This window comes from Macaca fascicularis, chromosome 15 (genome assembly GCF_037993035.2).
Source record: "Macaca fascicularis isolate 582-1 chromosome 15, T2T-MFA8v1.1".
NCBI lineage: Eukaryota > Metazoa > Chordata > Mammalia > Primates > Cercopithecidae > Macaca > Macaca fascicularis.
This window is the reverse complement of record NC_088389.1, coordinates 99,065,893-99,081,957: the sequence shown is the minus strand read 5'-3', so window position 1 is coordinate 99,081,957 and position 16,065 is coordinate 99,065,893. Positions and strand designations below refer to the sequence as shown.

Genomic DNA, 16,065 nt, shown 5'->3' with positions numbered 1-16,065 from the left:
ACTGCAATAAATAACTAATATAGGAGCAGTGAGAAAAGGAGTCAAGAATAATCTCAGTTTTCTACCTTTCATAACTTAATGGATAGTGGTGCTATTAATCAAGTCAGGAAAGAGAAAGGACAATAATTACCCCTATATTATTATCCAAAGTCATGATGAATTATTTTCCATATGGTCTTGCTAAAATTTATGTAGTCATTCAACTCATTTTATTGAGTATCTACCAGGAAACAGGTAATATGGAAGAACCTTCTGATATAGAACTGAATATAATTTAGCCACTGCCCTCAAGTAATAAGTCTGGAGAATCAAGAATTTGAAAAATATTGTAACTTTTGTTCAAAATTTTCTCTCAGCCATTTAAAGGGAAAATTTTGAAGATTGTATAGTGGTGACAGACTGGGATAGTAGTCCACAAAAACTTAGGATGCACTTTCATAGCGCAGAGTTGATGCTGAGGAACAGCTGCCCAGCTAGGGGTTACATTTTCTAACCCACCCTTGCATCTAGGTGTGGCCACATGGTGCATTTGGACAATGGGTGATAAACTAGTATGAGAATGAGAACAGAAGTAATGTGTGTTTCTTCTAGGCTGAGGATATTAGAAAACAGATATATCATCTCTACACTGCTTATTTCTCTTCCTACAGATTCAGTACATGTAATCATGTGAATCTGGGCAATGCCAGAGTCACAAGGAAGGAAGGAACCTGGGTCCCAATCCCATTTGGTAGACAAGAGTCTTTGCCCACCAGGGACATCCTCATTGGACTATTGTGTGAGTGAGAAATAACGTTCTATTGTTTTTAAGGCAATAAAAATTGCCTACATTTCAGGTTTATTTATTACAACCACCCGCATTTTCTTAAGCAGTAGCGAAAGAAACATAAGCAATAGTTTAATGCTAAATCAAAAATATCAAATGCAAAATTATTTTATGCTATTACAGTATAAAATTATGCCCACTTTGGGGCAAGGACTTAGAAAAATGCAGAACTAAACATGTAAAGTTTGTTAAGTAGGAGAGATTATAAATTTTTATCTTATTAAATTTCAGTTATTTTTGAAAAGGCAATATGCATTCTGTTTAAGAAGGTTAAAGTGAGTAATTACACTTGAATAAAGTTTCAACCTGAAATATTTTAGTTATAATTGGAGAATTAACAGAAGATTAAATTCTAGATATACGGAAATTTTACCTATGTGAGATCTGCTCATTAACCCATCAATACCAGAGAGAAGAGGTATTGCTGGATGTTGTCCTATCATCTGAGGGATAAGTACTGGAGGAGATGTGAGAGTGGGTGATGGGGCTTCTAAGGTAAGACACAGAAAATTGTGAAGATATTTGTATCCCATATGGACACTCACCAAATGGTGACCTAGGCAGAGGAGGATTTTAATAATAGGATGACCAGTTCTGTGGATGTCAATAAGTGTCTTTCCCCCAACCATTCCTGTCATTGTCCAATGGGCTCATGAGCAAAGTGGCTGATATGGTTTAGATGTTTGTCTCCTCCAAATCTCACGTTGAAATGTAATCCCCAGTGTTGGAGGTAGGGCCCAGTGGGTGATGTTTGGATCATGGGGGCAAATCCCTCACGAATGGTTTATCACCATGCCCTTGGTGATAAGTGTATTCTCACTCTGAGTTCACATGAGATCTGCTTGTTTAAAAGTATGTGGACCTTCTCTTTTGTTCTCTTGCTCCCACTCCTGCTGTGTGATATGCCTGCTCCTACTTTGTCATCCACCTTGAATAAAAGCTCCTTAGGCCTCACCAGAAGTCAAGCAGATGCTGGCACCAGGCTTGTACAGCCTTCAGAACCATGAACTAACTAAACTTATTTTCTTTATAAATTACCCAGCCTCAGGTATTTCTTTATGGCAATGCAAGAATGGTCTAATACCATGGCCGTCATGGCAGGGATGAAGGCTATGCACGGGCTCAACAACATGGACTTTCACTCACCAAGGCTGACCTGGCTATGGCCACTGCAGAGTGCCTACTCTACCAGCAGCAGGGACCAACACTGAGTCTTCTTATGGTACCATTCCCCAAGTGATCAGCCAGCTACCTTGTAGCAGATTGGTTAATTTGGGCCACTTCCATCACGGAAGGTGCAGCACTTTGTACTTAGTAGAATAGACACAAAGAAGAGGAGATATGAAGACCAATGCAAAGACTGGAGTGATGCAGCCACAAACCCAGGAAGCCAAGGAATGTATTCTGCTGCCAGAAGCTGGAAGAGGCAGGGAACAGATTCCCCCTAGAGCATCTACAGAGTGTGGCCATGCCGACAGCTTAATTTTGACTTCTGGCCTCCAGAACTGTGAGAGAATAAATTTCTGTGGTTTTAAACCACCAAATATGTGGTAATTTGTTATGGAAGTCCTAGGAAATGAATGCAAAATTTGCAACCTAACACAAAGTTTGTATTAGCTTCACAAGGCTGCTATAACAAATTGCCATAAACTTAGTGGCTAAAGGCAATTAAAATTTATTCCCTTATATTTCTGGAAGCCAGAAGTTCAAAATCAAGGTGTCAGAGGGGCCTGCCTCATCAAAAGGCTCTAGGGGAGGATCCTTCCTTGCCTCTTCCAGTTTCTGATGGCTCCACATATTTCTGAGCTTGTGTTCACATTACTCCAATCTCTGCCTCTGTTTTCATGTCACTTTCTTCTCTGTGTGTCTATGTCTTCTCTTCTGTTCACCTCTCTCTGCCAATTATCCCAGGATAAATGTCATCAGAAAAGGTATGGCTTTCAAGATCTAATCATTGATAAAAAGAAAGATAACTTTTGGAAGCCCTTTTGTATAAAGAAAAAGCACCCAACTTGAAGTTAAAAGGCATAGGTATGAGTCTTGACTCTACCCCTGACATAGGATCATTTAACTTCTCTGAGGCTCTATGTCTTTATCTGAAAAGCCAAGAAAGAAGAGGATTGCTAAAATCCACCGAAGATCAGATTCTACAAACAAAAATTCTTTGTTAAATTAACTATGACACAAATTATTCTATTGTCTTCCCCAAATCCCACAACCCCCTCCAACATTTAAAATTCATCTTTAGATAGCAGATTATCCCTTAAACTACCATTTGACTCTCTGAAAAAGTTCTAGAAATACTATCCTCTGTCAATGCAGCAGACCGCTACCTTTCAAGGAAAAAATGGTTTACTTACATAATTAGCCTTAGTTTTGTTTACAGCATTGAAGCAAGCAATATCTGACTTTCATTCCCCAGTGAAATCCAGACCACAGCCCAGGGAGGACCAAGCCATGGCATTCTGCTGCTCCCCACTGAATGTCCCACACCATAGGGTCTGGCTTTGGCTGGAAGAAGGGCAACTTCACCCAGTCCTCCAGAAGGTACACACACCCAGGTAGATGTTACTGCCACTAAGGGGCATTTCCTTCAACTCCCACATGGAAAAGGGGGCAAAGTGGACCCTAGTCCACTGTCACTCACACACACACACAGGAGGCACACAGATACACATCCCAGGATCCACATCTATCACATATATGAACATTATCACACAGACCCTGCAGACACATCTGTGAGGCATATGCATTCCCAAACACACAGACAGACTCAGGATGAATTTGTTCCTACCCAGCTATGACTTCTAAAATGCTTGAGGAAATGAACACATAGTAGAAAGGAGTGTGCAATTATTTCCCATGATGCCATTGCTTAAGAACTCTTTATGTCTGTCCTTCTAATGGCACCAATGCCTCCCATCAAGCCTTAAACCTCACCTAAATTATGTCACTGGGCTTTTTCACCTGCAAATGGGCATAGTAGGTGCCAAGGGAATCAATATGCCCTTTCACATGCCTTAGACCAGTGTCCCAAGAAAGATAAAATGTTATTCTATTCCTTTACATATTGTGCCATATACAACTATGGTTTTTTAATGATCTTATTTCTGACAGCTGTATTTCTTCAGAACATCAACAACTTCTTTCCTAAATTAGTTTTAGTATGAGTTCAGTTTCTAATTAGCTCAAATTAAAGTCCTAGAGAGCAGCGAGGTAATATTTAAACACTCAACCTAAAATCTCAGAGTAGGTGCATAATTTTGACTCTCAGTGAGTTTTTCCTGTGACATAACACTCGTGAAAGCAGGATTGCTTTCATGTGTGAACTCTCTTAAATCAGACTTACCCTTTGTGATTCTCTTTTAGCTTTAAATGTCATTTAAGAAAAAATAAAGAAAAGAAAATTAAGCATGACGTTCTCCAGTACCTCTGCTCACTGTGTTATAATCCCTATCACTCCCCAAGTGAATTGGAGAGAGTGAAGACACAACGAACAGAAACTTCCTTGATGCTTCACAGAGGAAGTGTTCTCCAGGACCACACAGCCTTCACCATGTCCATCTGTAAGTGCTGTTGCAAGCCATACACAGAAAGATGCTTGTTTCCTGTCTTGTCGGTTAAAAACAGAAACAAAACACTGGAAGAAACCCCAAAGCCAAGCTGCCATGGGTTGCAGAGTGCCAGCCCTTAAGTAGTGTTGTCCATAGGTAAACAGGAGACAGATAAGGGCAATTTCAAGAAATAACAAACTCAAGGCATGAATGTGGTTATTCAAACATCAAGGGACTTCTTCATTTGCATTTGGATAATTGTGCAGTTATATGATTTGTTACATGGAGACCAGCTGGAAGTAAGAGAGCTCATCCTTAACTTCCTGTACCTATGGAAGTCTTTACACACATGCTGGAGAGAGAGATGAGAGTTCATTAGCATCAAAACAACGTGGATTTCACAATCAATTCCTAATATCTGAACAAATACAGAAAAGTCACAGGCATCTAGAAGTGCAGCCCAAGTTCTGTTCTTCAATCGGCCCACCCATTTCTCAAGATTTCATTGAGAAGATCAAGAAATCTAATCTTCCTTGGATGCAAAATGGAGGTGGTAAAAATTGGAAGTATGTCCTTCCTGGTAATTAGGCAATTTCAGTACGTAGGAAGTACTCTGAAATCTTTAAGGTAACAAGAAAGGGTCCCACTTGTTGCCATTTTATGAGGTGACCATCCCAGCTGGATCCCAGGATAAGAACTACAAGTGTCCATTGGGTCTACCTGGGTCTGAGTCAAGAAAGCAGAGTTGAGTACCCTGAAGTAAGCTGAGATTTTGGGGTTCAATGGGAAAGAACGTAAGAATTGACTTTGCCACATACTGCCTGAGTGACTTTGAGCAAGATCTCAAATCCCTATGTATCTCGGTTTTGTTATCTAAAAGATCACGTGATGGAGGATGCAAGGAAGTAACACAGGCAAGACCCAGTTTACAGTGTCTAGTACCTAACAGACTCTTGACACGTTTCACTTGCCCTTGAGTCAATCTTTCCATGTCACTGAATATTCTTTCACAACGTGATTTTAATGGATATAGTCTTCCATTATTTAAATGTACCATTACTGACCAATATAAAAATGTTCTTTTACCTCAAATTGTTATATGTAAAACAAAAACATGTTTGAGGACTAAACCCACACTGTGGTATAAATTAAACTGGATGTAGGCCAGGCATGGTGAGTCACACCTATAGTCCCAACACTTTGGGAGACCAAGATAGGAGGATGGCTTGAAGCCAGGAGCTCAAGAGCAGCCTGGGCAACATGGCAAGACCTCATCTCTACAAAAAATAAGAAAAATTAGCCAGCCATGGTGGCGTGCACCTGTAGTCCCAGCTTCTTGGGAGGCTGAGGTGGGAGGATCCATTGAGCCGAGGAATTTAAGGCTGCAGTGAGCTAGGATAACCACCGCACTCCAGCCTGAATGACAGAACAAGAACCTGTTTCAAAAAAAAAAAAAAAAACCTAAAAACTAAAATCTGGATGTAGTTTGCCAATAACTAAACAGCAAATTAATTGTAATATGCTTACATATAAATGATGTATTTATTCTTTAATCATAAACCTGCTCACTAAGAAGCTGCTGAAGTCCATGGTAGTGACAGGTACATGTCTGCATCCTTGTCCTGACCTGCATCTTCTTTGATTGTCCCCATCTGTGTCTCCAACTGGCACTGCCGAACTGGCCTGCTACCTGATCAATGTTGTTGAGCTCACTGCACAAAGCTGTTCTTAAAAGGTAGATTTCTGCCTGGAATAGTCATACTCACACCACTTAAATTCCTTACTCCTGATCCATCCAGCTCAGCACAAGTTCTATTTATTGCCATAGAAACGTAGGTCATTTGGAAACACCTCCTTCATTTCTATGGAATGTTCAAACATTTCTGACATTTTGGACTCTGTTCTAGCCTCTTGTTAAATATATCCAGAAAAGAGACAAAGCTTTATGGAGAGGTTATGTGCACACATATGCTATAGAATAAACTATCTAAATGCTTAAAAATACTTTCCATCTGGCACCGCACCTTAATAGGTAGACAGAAATTATGTATGTGTCTATCTACCTATATAGGTACACATAAATACATATCCCCAAAACAGAAACTCATTCTCTTATTTATATATAGGTAGAATATAGGTGAATATACATATACCTTTATAGGTAGAACAAAAAAAAACCCTCAGCCTCTTTAGGGCCATGCATTTTCTCTGAGTAATTGTCACAATTAATTAAAATACATTTGTATACATCTTTAGATAAATTCCATCAGACCAGTTTCTGTCCGGTTGGAAAATAATAACTGCCTATTTACTAAGTGCCCCTGCCCCCATACTACGTTCCAGTGAACTAAAGACCTCTGGCAATCATAGATTTACAACTCAGCAAGATTAAACAATTTACTGTTATTTATGACAGCCAAGCTGGATCTTCTGTATTATATTCCACATTAGCATCTATCACTTTACATTTGGGAGATCCTGTCCAAAAAACGATTATGCCTCCTAACCAAACATTCAGCAGGGCTGCAGGAACAGGCCCCCTGACAAACATCCTGCCAAAGTACTTTAAAGCACCGTGAGCTCCTGCAGCTGTGCATTTTCAGACGACTCAGCAGATTAGCGTGGAGTCTCTTAGCCTCTGCTTGGTCTGTTCCTTTCAGTAATCTCTCACATGGCCCAGTCCATTCGGTTTGAAAATCCTCATGAAATGAGCAGATTAAGATCTGGCTTCAGTAGGGGGCCATGGGTTGGGCATGGAGGGGAGAGCCTGAGCCTCAGAAAGGTTTCAGATGGAAAAGCATGGCACTGACTCAGCTCATGCTTAACAGGAAATAATGCACAGACCACACCAAAAAAGTCCTTTATGTTGTGTGAAAGTCTACGCTGAAGCAGCTGCTGCCACTTCATATACTGTGATAGAGTGCGCATGTGTGTGTTTGTGTGTGCATGAGTGTGAGTATGCACACAAATGTGTGCTGGGACGGGGAGGAGATCACACGTTCAGCAGTCATCACCTCAGCCTTAGCTAGCAGCATGGAGAAATGCCAAAAGTCAAGAGGAAGCTGCACCAAAGCAACTGTGATCACCACATCAGCAGGCGCCTTCTGGTTAGTAAAGCTACTGGGACTAAAACACACACACAAACTCATCCTTCTTTTATTTTAATCAGAGTAAAATATTTTTATAATAATTGTATTACATGAGTAAATAAAATAATTCATAATGCTGTAACCCATTATCACATTCAATCCTCCCAACAACCCTAGAAGATACACAGACAAGTATTATTACTTTCCCTATTTTTATAAATGAGGAAATAAACCCCAGGAGGTGACTTCCCCACAGTCATGTAAGTTGCAAACAATAGTATCATGATTCAAATCCAAAACTTCTCCTTTTGTCTTCATTATTGTTTTAATTTTGAAGGTAATGCAAATGCACGTATGATCTTTTAAATCCAGAGATGTATATGGGATAGGAAAAGGGACTCTCCTTCCCCATCCTACACTCCCTCCACCCAAGCGATACCCACTGTTGACTGGAGTATGTTTTTCTAATCCTATTTTCTATGCCTACATAATATAGAGAAAAGCAGGATTACATTACACACAATATTCCAGTCATTGCTCTTTTTCACCAACAAGCTATCATTCACATCTTTTTCATACTACATATAAATTTATATCCTTTATTTTAGTGGTGTATATTATGTGGTTGTGTCATAAATTATGTACCTGTTCTCTGTTGAAAATATAGATTTTTTTTCTGAGTTCTTCCTTAGCAAAATGCTGCAGTGAGTACCCTTGTACACAGAAGTTTGTACATTTATTCTAGAAAAATCTACAATATAGTTTCTTAGATTAAGAGATTCCTGGGTTATTAAGACAACTACTCTATTAATTTAGATATATACTTCCAAATTGTCTGGCCAAAAAGTTGTGGCAATTTAACTTCTATAAACAGTATACAAACATGACACTTTTCCAACACCTACACCAACTCTGGGTAATTTCACCCTTTTTTACAAGTTGATGGATTGTTTTAATTTATATTTCTCTGGTTATTAATAGGGTTGGCCACCTGTTCATGTGTTGGTATTGATGATATTTGTATTGAATTGTTTGATTTTTCTTGATTTGGAAAACCTTTTTACGTCATAGATATTAAATATTTGTTGTAAAACTCTCCTTCCAGTATTTTGTATGTGTTTTGTCAAGTAGAATAAATTCTTGTCCTCTGATTTCAGATTCCTTTCTCTTTCCATTAAAAATCCCTAAATGTAAAACTGGATATTGATAGCTAAAAACCAGGATGTTTACTAGAGAAAAACAATACAAAGGCAATAATTAAATATATTTATACAAAATACCTACTAGTCTAAACTTCAAAAGAGAAAGTAAAAGTCAAATGCTTCCATGACTTCAGACTAAGAAAAAGAACTTTTGAGGTTGAATGTTCCTGAAACTTTTCTTTTCATACAACTACAGACATGACTCCAAAAGTTGATGTCACTAAAAATGTAAGATATGAAAGATATTTGAAGACTCAGAGAAGGTGGATTTTCATTTTAACGAGTCACATATATATTCTAGATATCCTCTTATTTGTAACTAAGAGAGTCAAATCAGATGAAAGAATCTAAAAATGTCCCTTTGACTGTGGTAAGTAGAAGTAGTGGAGGTGTATTGGCCAAACCTTGAGTGTTTGTGAATTAACTCTTAAGGCTATAGGCTGACACAGGCCATTGAAGCCCTAGCTTTTTATCTTTAATTTTAAAATCCCTGAACAATTTATACTAATTTTTCTTGTCCATTATTTCCAAATAATCTTGTTTAAATGCTATTACAGTGCTTGTTCATGTTACTGTTGTCTAACAGAAGGGTATCCGGGGCCTTAAAACTGAGAGAGTTAGGATTAATGACTCCAATACCTATGCTTGGACTTCTCCAAAAGTGGGTTCCAACTTCTTGTCCTCAAGTCCGTATAGAAACTAGCAAACTTCCAGAGTTCACAAAAGGCTCAAAGAGAACAGATGTTTTATAGAAAATTCTTAGAGCAAGTTTCACACATAATGTTACTGATGTGTGTCTGCCTTTTCAATAAACATCACTATGCTTTATCACAAGATTTAATAAAGCAGCTTAGTTAAAAATGCCATCTGGGTCTCTGGACACATTAAACAAAGCTTAAAATAACCACTCCAGCAACTGGGAGGACCCAGCTGTTCTCACAACCTCTCCCACTCCTTCTACTTCCCCATAAAAAGAGTGAATGAAGACCACAGACTAAAAGCATCCAGAATGAACTGACACAAACAGGGAGATAGGTGGAGCCAAGGGCTCTAGTAAGTTTGCTGTTGTTCACATAATAGATTTGCTAATTCCACAACTTCGGGACGGGGATTCAGAAAGGGAAGCAGAAAGAGGTAAGAGAGAATCATGGAAGGGCTCATTCAAGTTTTCTAATGTATCATAAACCTGTTCTCTCCCTAATGTCTGGACTATAGTAGCCCATTCCACTCACCTATTCTGTAGTGAAGTCCAGTAGAAAATACAAAGCAATCACCACCCAGTTCTTTCTCCCTTCTAGAGATGAGATGTTAGCCACCCAATCCCAGACTCTCAGATCCATTCCAGGAAAGAAGCCCTAGGCATTGAAGCATAGGTTTTCCTCCCTCCTTTCTTCTACCCTTCCTCCTTCTCTCCCTCCCCGAGCCACCACCACATCCCACTTTGCTCCACTTCCAAATCTTTGTTGCTTGGTTTGGGGGCCACGCCAAGATTTGTTCCCCAGATAGTTCTAGTAAACGCCAAACCAAGTATATTCTCATTCTTTAGAGCAACGAGCTTTTCATGGCCAACTGGAATCAAATACAACCTGCACAAACATCTATCCAGAGGACAATCCAAGGCTCCGACTGAGCCAGCCTTCTGCATACCACTGTATTTCAACTTCCTATTCACAAGACACTGAGACATTCTTGAATTCTGTAAGGTGCACTGCATGTTAATACATTGCTGCTCATCATGTGGCCAATATAGGGCATGACTAGTCAACAAATTTTCTCTTGGCTAAAACTTGCAACAAAACTGTAAGTTGTTTACCAAGGGGCCCACTACAGGTTATATTCAATACATACAGTCAAATCATAATTATCTGAGGTATATTCAGCTGATCATACGCCTTTATATTTCAGTAAAAGTTCTTTACATTTCCCAGTGCTACGATGTTACAAAATGCTTTCATGTGCAGTGCTTCATCTGATTCCCAGGATAATTAAATGATGCTGTCATACCTGATTTTTAGATGAGGAAATAAGTGGTTTCTGGGTATTTCAAGAGGCTAACGCATCTGCCCTCCAACTTGTATGTGTAAACCAAAAACAAAATTCCAAGGCCCTTCAACCATCTGAATGGACTTTGACTCTTTTGTTCAATATATGGCAGAGCTAGGAAAAGAAGGTGAGTCTTCCAGCTGCTGATACAGGGTTTTTTCTGCCATACTCCATTACCTCCAAGGCTAAAATCAAAAGGCGGTGTGGTTATCACAAGAAAAAAATCAGGTTTGGATTTCCCAAATGTGTATGTAGTGTTTGGTGATTTATGTTAATTTAACCTATTGTTCTTTTGGGTTGTAACAGTCAGACTCCATTTTTGAAAACAAAACAGAATCGATTTTAAATGCTAAATTCTTGATCATTGCTGTCTCGTATGGTAGCTACTAACCACTTATGGTTATTTGCATTTCTATTTTAATTAATTAAGTAAAATGCAAAATTCAGTTCTTCAGTTGCTCTAGCCACATTTCAAGTGTTCAGTAGTCACATATGGCTAGTGGCTGGGACAATGCAGATTATAGAACAGTTTCATCATCAGAGAGACATCTATTGAACAGTGGTATTACATAATGTCATCTCCAGAGAAAGAAGACTTGTAGAAAAGGTCAGAAATAACTGGGCGCAGTGGCTCACAGCTGTAATCCCAGCATTTTGAGAGGCTGAGGCAGGCAGATCCCTTGAGGTCAGGAGTTCAAGACCAGCCTGGGCAACATGGTGAAACCCCGTCTCTAGGAAAAATACAAAAAATTAGCTGGGTGTGATGGTGCACGCTTGTAACCCCAGCTACTCAGGAGGCTGAGGTGAGAGAATCGCTGGAACCCAGGAGGTGGAGGTTGCAGTGAGCCCAGATCGTGCCACTGCACTCCAGCCTGGGTAACAGAGCAAGACTCCATCTCAAAAAAAAAAAAAAAAGAAAGAAAGAAAAGAAAATGTCAGAAACATCTTGAGGCAGGTCCAATATTGAAGGTGATTTAAGAATAAGAAAGAAGAAGAGAACAAAGAAGAGGAAAAGAAGTTGCCTTAGGTGTACCCAGCCAGAAAAGGACAAAGGCATTCCTGTGGTCATTGTGTTGTATTTTAGCTCTTAAACTTTTTAAGAGATTAGAATAATTTGATACATAGAAGATCTAAACTGCTGAAGAGGCTCTGAAGCAGATAAAAATAGAAAGAAAATAAAAAACTAATTAGTTACCAATTAAGCTTAACCACAATTCATTTAAACTATACTATTTACTTTTTACATGATTGGTTTTTCTCTTGCTCTATAGTATGACATAGTTTATATTTTTAAAGGGGAATTAAAATATTTCTGGAAATTTTTAAATGTAAGTTCACATAGCCACATAAAAACTGCAGAAACAGATAAAAACTATCTTCTCATTTATTCCCTAATCCATTCAAATTAAATATAAAAATCCAAGCATCCACAGTGGTATTTAAAAAAGCAAAAGTGAGACAAAACAAAATTCCTTTGTCACCTGTGGAGGTGGTTAACTCACTAAATCTTCACTCCAAACACCAGTAATTTTGAAAAGACAGAAATAAACATATGCTCTGCCTTTCCAGAAGGAACTATGTTTCAGGGTAGCCAAATAACCCAGTTGTGAAGAAAATGGTCTGCTTATAGAAAAATGCCAGCTAAAACATGTAGATAGAATTAGAGAATTAGAAATTCACCATTTTTAAACCCTAATGAAATAATCATCTCAAGCAAGGATGATTAATAAATGCTAAAACAATCAAGTAGATATTGATACAGAATATAACTGAATATACACAGTACAAAGTTCATGTCACAGACTACTGATTTGACCCAAGGGGGAATATAATGGAGGAGATAGGCAGTAACCACCCTAACCTTGTGATCATCTCAGCATCACTAATGATGGGATATAAATACACATTATTGCCTATGAAATATTCTTTAAAAAAAGAAGTTGAACCTGAATCTAACTAAACCTTGCAATGGGTTGAACGTGTACGTCTTCCCAAAATTAATGTGTTGAAATCCTAACCCCAAAGGTACTGGTATTAGAAGGTGGGGCCTTTAGGGGGTCATTAGGTCATAAGGACAGAACCCTCATGATTGGAATTAGTGCCCTTATAAAAGAGGCCCCAGAGAGCTAGTCTCTCCCACTATGTGAGGGCCCAGCAAGAAGGTCAATCTATGAACCAGAAAGTTGGTCCTATCCAGATACCAAAACTGCAGGTGCCTTGATCTTGAACTTGCTAGTCTCTAGAACTGTGAGAAATAAATTTCTGTTGTTTGTAAGTCATGCAGTTTTTGGTATTTTGTTATATCAGGACTAAAAGCCTTTAGAACTAACTTCCAGTTAACCAGAAAAACAGAAAACAGAGTGAAAAGTTAAATGACACCATAAAAAGCAACCGGAAAATTCCAGAAGGGGAAATATTCTACAGGACAACTGACTAGTTTTTCAACAAGTCAATTTCATTAAATAAATACATAAACAAAGAGTGAGGGTACTTTCTAGGTTAAAAAAGTATTGAGCTAAATAATCAAATGCAATGTGTGTCCCTTGATTAGAAGAAACTAATTTGAACAAACCAGCCACAAAAGATATTTCAGGGAGACCAAGCTGGAAGGATCACTTGAGGCCAGAAGTTTGAGACCAGCCTGGGCAACGTAGTGAGACCTCCATCTCTACAAAAACAATAAATTAGCCGGGCATGGTGGTGTGCACCTATAGTCCTAGCTACTCAGGAGGCTGAGGCAGGCAGATCGCTTGAGCCCAGGAGTCTGAGGCTGCAATGAGCTATGATTGTGTCACTGCACTTCAGGCGGTGTGAAAGAGCAAGACTTTGTCTCAAAAACTAAAAGGACATTTCATAATAACTGAGGCAATCTGAATGTGGACTGGGTAACAAATGATACAAAAAAACGATTTTTTATTTTGTTTGAAAAGATGATATTGTAACTATACAAGAAAATGTTCTTATTTTTTAGAAATCTGTACTAAGGAATTTAGGGGCAAAATGTGATTTTCTTCAATATATTTTCAAAGACAAGCAAAAAATAATCATGACACAAATATAGCAAAATGTTTACAATCTATGTTCTATTTTTGTCTATGAGTGCCATTAATCTCATCTCTCTGCTTTTCTGAAAGTTTGAAAATTTCAGTTTTATAAATTTTTTTACATTCCATAATTTTATAATAAATTTTTTAAAGTTTGAAGCAAATCAACAACTATAGCTTCAAAAATATCCTAAGCCACAATAAATACTGAACAGGGTATATTCCTGCCACTTTCTAAAAAAGTTGGCCCAGGAAGGAGTATGAGAGCTGCCATAGCTCTCCCAAGGCTCATTATTCTCCATCACTCCTTGGGAAATCCCAAAATAAATTTTTTAAAAAATTGTTTAAATTTATGTTTTTTGATTCCACAATTTTATAATAAAATAATTTAATAATGTTTTAATTGTATATTTTAATTTATAAAAATTTTTATACATGTTTATGTTTGAAATGTCTATTTCAAACTTTATGAGATATTAAAATATAAGTAATATAGTTTGTCATTTTAGAAATTCCATGTTTTTCTTCTCTTCCAGCAATTACATAATCAAAGAGTAACTATAGTTTTTCATAGAACATTGTTTTGTAGGCTAGGCACGGTGGTTCATGACACTTTAGGAGGACAAGGCAGGCAGATCTCTTGAGATCAGAAGTTTGAGACTAGACTGGGCAACACAGAGAAACCCTATCAGTAGTAAAAACACAAAAATCAGCTGTGCGTGGTAGCGTGCACCTATAGCCCCAGCTACTCAGGCGGCTGAGGTGGGAAGATCACCTGAACCTGGGGAGGTCAAGGCTACAGTGAACCAAGACTGTGCCATTGCACTCCAGCCTGGGCAACAAAATGAGACCCTGTCTCAAAAAAAATAATGAAATTTAATTAAAAAAAAGAAAATTGCTTTGTAAAATTAACTTTTTCAATCAAAACCAAGATTTTTCAGATACAAAGAATGCAGCCCACTGGTCAGATTTGTCAGTTCAAAGAGAATAAATTCTAGTTTTCTATTTTTCTAGCCTGTTTATGACTATCCAATAGGATATCAAAAAAGACCAAAGCATTTGGAATACAAGTTCAGTACTCCTGAGTCTAACTCAACGTGCCAAATCAGGAGACAAGCACATTCTTATCAATTTTCAATCATTCAAGACCAATTTTGCTTATAATTATCCATTTATTTTAGACCATCTTTCTCCTGAAGCCAGCCTTATGGCTATTCATTTCACTTTAGCATAAGACCCCCAGAAGGAAAACAAAATGAGGAAAAGATTGGTTAAAATTGGCTGTTTGAAATTCTGAAACATGTCCACCATTCCCTTCGCCTATGCCCACCCCTCTTAGAAGTAGTACTTTCAGACTATTTAAGACTCGATGCTTCTATGTGGATTTTAATTTGTCATCTGTCCTTTATAACAGCTAGTAGGTTAAATTTGACTCTATTTTAAGCATAAGTGACCTATGCTAATTATCTGCTAAAATAAATTTCACTCTTAGAGTTAATAAAGTGTGTTTGTCATAGAAGACCCATTGAAGTAAGAAACTGAGGAGTCCTTATGGTAAAGTGGGCCAAGAAATAAGACATAAATTTTCCCATGCAAATCAACAACTGTAGCTTCAAAAATATCCTGACACACAAGTATTGTTCAGGCCATGTTTCTCTCACTCCCTAAAAAAATTGGCCGGGGAAGGAGTATGAGAGCTCCCATAGTTCTCCCAAGGCTCATTATTCTCCATCACTCCATGGGAACAGCCTTGTCAGAAAAGAGTGAAAGACCATTTGTCGACCTCTCTTCAACTCCCTGATTCTAGCCAACCTTCATCAATCCCAAGTGAGCAGCCAGAGAGAAATACAAACCCCGTATCTCCAGCATCATTGTCTGCTGGAGTCAAAAATCACAATTCCACCACCCACCCCAACACCACTGGCCCTGTTTCTCCCAATTGTTTTTTATTATGTTTTTTAAAAAATCCTCTTTCCCCATCCCTGAGACACTGAGGAGGGGAAATTATAGTAGATAAATATGAAGCATGGAGATCCTTTAAAATTGTTTTTAATAATAAACGAGAAAATGAAAAGAAGAGGGTTGGAAGGAAGGAGAAAATTCAAATGCCAGGGAATTGTTCAGTTTTGCTTTTAAATATGTTAACACTCATTTATACATCTGCAAGAGACTTTCCATTAAAGAAAAATTCTGTGAGTGTGGGTCTGGTAGCATGAATAAGGATGAAATTACTTTTTTAGACAATGTTTTCCACAGATAATTCAGAGACCCCTGAAATTAGGTATCCCTCTTGTAGATGTCCTTGAG

The 16,065-nt window shown here is 38.2% G+C and overlaps 1 protein-coding gene across 2 annotated transcripts in view; it reads right to left on the bottom strand.

Moving 5' to 3' along the window:
- The window catches only part of PGM5 (phosphoglucomutase 5), a 183,780-nt gene that overhangs the window by 165,926 nt on the left and 1,789 nt on the right, over positions 1-16,065 (bottom strand). The gene's annotated exons all lie outside the window — the stretch shown is intronic.